Source organism: Zingiber officinale, chromosome 2A, assembly GCF_018446385.1.
Source record: "Zingiber officinale cultivar Zhangliang chromosome 2A, Zo_v1.1, whole genome shotgun sequence".
NCBI lineage: Eukaryota > Viridiplantae > Streptophyta > Magnoliopsida > Zingiberales > Zingiberaceae > Zingiber > Zingiber officinale.
Genome location: NC_055988.1, coordinates 127400175 through 127406508, shown reverse-complemented (window position 1 = coordinate 127406508; position 6334 = coordinate 127400175).

Here is a 6334-nt window from a genome sequence, read left to right as displayed (position 1 = left end):
ATTAGGTAAAGAGAATTCAAAAATTTTCAATACCTCATCGTTGACTAGGGATTGGTGGACTTGTTCCTTGGTCCACTCCTTCCTCTCTAGGGTTTCTCCTTTCTTGTCCATCGGAGGCTTGAAACCTAATTGAACACAACTCCAATTTTCAATGTTAGTCATAAGGAAATACTTCATCCTTACCTTCCAATACGCGAAGTCGTCGCGATCGTAGAAGGGTGGAATCGTGACATCTTCTCCAAATAGATCCATTCTCTAGCTCTTGTGCTCCCCCGGGTGTTGATCCAACGAAGAGCGGCCCGGCTCTGATACCACTTGTTAGGATCGATGGTCGCGGCTAGAGAGGGGGGGTGTGAATAGCCGACCCCAAATCTTGTTCGTTTCGTTCTACAAATCAAGGTTAGCGCGGCGGGAATAAAACAACGAAACAAAGACAAGAAATCAAACCTCAATACGCGTCGACATAACGAGGTTCGGAGATGAAACTCCTACTCCTCGGCGTGTCCGTAAGGTGGACGAAGCCTATCAATCCGTCGGTGGATGAGTCCCCGGAAACCCGGCTAATAATCACTCCTTCTGGGTGGAGAAACCTCGCCACAATGTCTTGCAACAGCAAGATGAACAGGAGTACAAGAATACAGCAAGAAACTAAGTACAATACACAAATGTAATAACCCTAGCTTGCCTTCTTGTCGACTGGTTGAAGCAACAACTTCACGAGACGCCTACAACAGCAGGAACCCAGTCGAAGAAGCTCACACGAAGCTTCGGAACTCAGCAAAGCTCAAGAGCACACCAGCAGCTCAGTAGAAAGAAGAGGAAGAAGAAAAAATAGAACAGTAGCTCCTCAATCCCTTTTATAACCTGCGAAGAAGACACAGAAGAAACTAGCCGTTGCTCCGCAACGGCTAGGATGTGGACCGATCAGGCTTCATCCTGATCGGTCCACAAGGGTCCTGATCGGTCACAAGACCGATCAGGCCCTTTCCCTGATCGGTCATGGACCGATCAGGTCCTTCCCTGATCGGTCTCATGACCGATCAGGCCCTTTTCCCTCCCAAAGGTGATCTCCTTCTGATCGTCTCCTGATCGGTCTGCAAACCGATCAGGAATTTCACTGTATGCTACTGATCTATTACTGATCAGTCTGCTGACCGATCAGATAAGCAACAGAATGCTTCTGTTTGGTTACTGATCGGTCACCAGACCGATCAGATAACCCAGCGTATCACTGGATCGGTTACCAGACCGATCCAGGTTTAGAGCTCCCAGCCCTAAACCCTACCTCGTCCGGAGAACGAGCTACCGAGCCCTCTCCGACTTCGTCCGGTCTAGAGAACGAGCTACCGAGCCCTCTCTGACCTAGTCCGGAGAACGAGCTACCGAGCCCTCTCCGACTTCGCATGCCAAGCTTCCATACTTGGACTTTTCCCGTGCCAAGCTCCCTGCTTGGACTTTTCTGTGCCAAGTCTCCAAACTTGGACTTTTCCCCGTGCCAAGTCTCCATACTTGGGCTTTTCCCGTGCCAAGCTCCCTGCTTGGACTTTTCCGTTGCCTGGCTTGACTCACCAGGACTTTCACTTTCACCTAGCTTCACTCACTAGGATTTTCACCTGGCTTCACTCACCAGGATTTCCCGACTGCCTGGCTTCACTCACTGCCTGGCTTCACTCACCAGGACTTTCCGAACTGCCTGGTTTCACTCACCAGGACTTTCCGAACTGCCTAACATCCCAGTTAGGACTTCCCAGTCAAGTATCCGGTCAACCTTGACCTACTTGACTCTTCTTCATCCAACCTGATCAGACCCTGATCAGTATCTCTCCGCATGGATAACTGTACCTGCATTGTCCATGTCTACATGTCTTTTTGTATTGTCAAACATCGAAACCATGACCAAGGTTTACGCTTGGTCAACTAGGTCAACCTTGACCTACTGGAAATTGCACCAACAGCCACAACACTGCTCAGTGATGGAAGCAGAAGAAATTCGCCGGAGAAAAAGGGACAGCCGGCTTCCTCTGTTGGAACCCGCTGCTTTCGGAACGTCGTCCGCAGGAGAAGCTACGCTGAGGAAGGGATGAAGAGGGATGCTTGCCGGAGAAGAACGCCTCGCCGAATAGAAACCCTAGTTGAGGTCGTCGCTTCAAAGGAGCCGCCGGCGTTTGCTGCCGTCGCCGCTTGGAGCAGATCGCAGAAGAGGAGGTTGGGAAGAGCTGGCCGGCCGGCGGCAAGGGAAGAGAAGAAGCCGCCGGCCGGAGAAAAGGAAGAAGAAGAGAAAGGGGCGTTGTGCCCTAGCCGACGCGAGAAGGAGACGCGAGCAGAGAGGAGACTTCTACTGTGCCGTGCGTGGAGAGAATAAGGAGAAGGGTTTCTTAACGGGTTCGGATTTTGGGTTAAGGAGAGGGATCCGATCCAATTCATTAAGAGTATGAAATTGAACTTTTGAAATTGGACTTTAAGAAGTGGGTTGGGTTTAGGTATGAATTTGAGTTAAAACCATTAGAAGATGATCCCTTTCTTGATTGAGCTAGATAAGTCCAACTCTCCATTTGACTTGAGTCAAATATTCTCAAATTGAACCGGGTTTGGATCTATAGCTTTCAATCATTCGGTTTGACTCGACTCGTGTCCATGACTCCTCTTTAATTCCCTACAAAAATCATGAAATAATGTCAAAATTAGGGAATAATTATAATAAGCTCACAAATATATCCTAACTCATGAATTATGATATTAAGCAAGATTTAAGTGAATGAGAGGATAAAAATGCTAAGTATAAGAGCTAAAATATCACATAAAAATGCTACTTATCACTCGTCGCCTGGCGAGGTAGCGCGCGGTGCTGCGGAGAGGGAAGAAATAAGAAATAGGTTACCTTTGAGCTCATCTTGGTTGCTGCGAAGAGGGAAGAAACCTGTCTGCGCTGAAGGAAAGAAGGGGGTGGGAGAGGGAAGAAAACGGGCGGCGCTGCAAGGAGGAAACGAAAGGATCAGGAGGATCGCGTGGGTGGAAAGAGATTTGGAATATGTCTAATATGATTATAATTATCATGACACTTACAAAATGTGTCATCATACACCATCTAATATGATATTTTTCTAAAAATTTAATTAGTTTTTATAAGTGTCATTATAATTTATGTATATTGACACTTTTTAATAGGTGTCATGAAGAAAGTGTTATAATAAATCATTTTTCTAGTAGTGGAGGAGCGTCTTTCGCGAAGGAGTCGCGAAGGAAGAGTCGCGAAGGAGGAGTCGGAGATAGGTTTTTGTTCGTTGAAGAGTCACAGAGAAGTGGGTTTTTAGGTTTTTTTTTTATGAAGTTAAAAAAATTATTGTGTTTTTAAGATTCAACAACATTCAATAGACAACAGTTTAATAAAACTGTTGTATATTATCACATAAGCAACACTAAAAGACAATAGTTTTTTAAAACCGTTGTCTTTGACACACATTAGACAACAGTGTTTTGAAAAACTGTCGTTATTTAAAAAATATTATGGTGAACAACAACAATTTTCAATAAAACTGTTGTTAAATGGAAAAAAGACAACAATTTCTTGAAAAACTATTGTCTATTAGGTGTGGTTAAATCCAGAAATTCTTGTAGTGTGTATATATATATATATATATTTGTAAAAAAAATGTGAAAATACCATATTAACGGTCCCCTATGAAAGGAGGTTCAACAAGAGCACAGGTGGTAAGCACATGGCAAGACCTTGGTAGACGGTGAAACCCTAGGATTAATTTCTATCCGATTCAAATAGAATATCATGTACTTACCATCTGTGTTAAGTCATAGATGATAATTTGGTGAATAAAGCTTCCATCAACAGGAGTTCAAGAAAAATCAACAGGAGTTCAAGAAAAATATTCATTAGAGCATTCACAACTCACTCCTATTATAACGCCTATCACTTTATAAAAACATAAGGTCCACTATTACATACTCATTATAACAACATATTTTTTTCACTCACATTCTTTTTAACGTTAACACTTATTATTTATGGATCTCAAAGTTTATTCAATCATTTTAAAATTATATCATATTAAATAAATAGATTTTAAATATATTTTAAAATATTAAAATTATTATTATTATTTTTAATAATAATCTTACTTTTAAAAAAATAATATTAAAAATTTTAAAAATATATTTATTAAATAATTAGGGTTAATGTTACAAATTTCGAATTAATTGTTAACTAGCCGTTATAAATTTTTTAAATTTAATTCGAATTAAATAAAAATAAATTATAAATAAATAAAATAATATAAAATAAAAGTCCAAATTGTTTGAAAAAAGTATGTAAAAAATAAGATTATTACTGTTAAAAAAATAAATAATATTATTAAAAAATACACTCATGTTTTGTTATTTACTCATTTTATTCAATTTCTAATTTTAAAATTTATAATTTTTTTGTGAATAATTAAAATTTAAAAAAGAATAATTATTTTAACATAAGGAGGTGTTATAATACCTCATTAATGAGAGCAATATGGATGCCCTTATAGGTAATCTTATTATGTATTTCAAGAAATTATTTACATCACTCAAAAATAATTTATTATACATATCTTATTTCACTTGATTTCATGACATAACAATAATATAACCACCTGAACTACCAGTTCACTATCTCCTCGCGAATGACTAAGCCATACAAGCTCGTGACTAAGCCATTGCAAGCTCGCGGAGGTCACTTAGATGACTCGTCTTGTATCCTAGATCTCTTTCTCTTGGCCTATTAGGCAAAAGAAAAAAAAAAACCAAACAAAGGCAGTTGGTAGACACTCGCAGTATAGATTAAACAAGAGTGTGTGGCCGGTCACCACTCTTCGCTTGTGGGCTCCACGCACAAACAGCAACGACCACTGCGGATCGTGCGAGCGCGAACACTTGTTTTTTCTGCCATCATGAAGCAATGATGCATGCACCAACACTTCATTAATTTTTTTTGGCTTTTCTTTTGTTTTTTAAAGAAATAAGAAATACGGCATTTTACTTAAATTTCAATATTATCTAATAAGTTTCATAATATCCAAATTACATGTCATATTTCTAGAAATATCCTGCTCACGTTTAAGTTCCTGAGTCATTTTTAATATACTAATAAATAGAGAAAATTTTGAATCATATCAATCAAAATTAATATACTAAAATCTATCTAAATTATATAGCGTAAATTTAAAACAATAAATTTTTAAATATATAAAATTTTGATAAAATGTATCATAAACTTATTATAAGACTAAGAACAATGATATTAACTAATCAATACAATCAGCCTTAAGACTTTTCTTATTTGAAGAAATGATTTGAGTATTATAAAATTTGGATATCTAATTTTAAAAAAAAAATGTGGAACCGTCACATCAGCGGCCCCCCTAGAGCCGGTCCCACGGATATGGAGGGAGGTAAATGCAAGTACACAGGTGGAAAGTGCATATAACGGAGACGTTAACCCCAGGCAGTAACACCCCGGGGATCGACCCCTGGACCTTTCAGCCACAGAACCATGCACTCCTCATCTGTGCTATGCCCTGGGGACAATTTGGATATCTAATTTAGATAATACTGAAACTAGCTGTTCAATAAAATGTTAAAAAAATTAAAAATTAAAAATTTAAAGATCACCGTGTATTTGATCATGATTAAATTTCGATTAGTAGCTGGGTGTCTGTCTTTCCACATACACTATTCAACTGTCCAAATTTAGTAATCATTTGTGATAGTCTAATAATTATCCATGATTTATCTCTTCTGTATTGACTGAGAACACACTAATATAGACACTAGGGATGCATGAACGAATCTCTTTTTACCATCGTGATTAAATATAGGCAATTCAATCATTTAGAGTCGTGAATTGAAATATTCGAAAATCTTGACTCATATATTAATTTCTATCAATTGAAACTTAGATCAGGATAAAAAAATATTTAAATACTAAAACAAATAAATAGATTTCATATGACCCATTAGAGATAAATTTATCATAATAACTTAAAATATATTATGTCATAGGATCCATTAGATATGAATTTATCATGATAACTAACAAGTAGCTAATATAGTAATAATTATCTGATAGCTGTTACAATGTATAATTTTTAGAATATCAATACTAGTTTTTTTATAATATTTTTAAAATTTAAAATAAATGATCTATTTTATTAAATTTTGATAATCATATTTTACTACACATTCTAAAATTTTTATTATCTTTTATTTTTTTATTATTTTATTCTCTCTTTTTTATTTTTTTATTATATTTATAATAGTAGAGAGTTTAAAGGGAGATTGAAAATAAATATTA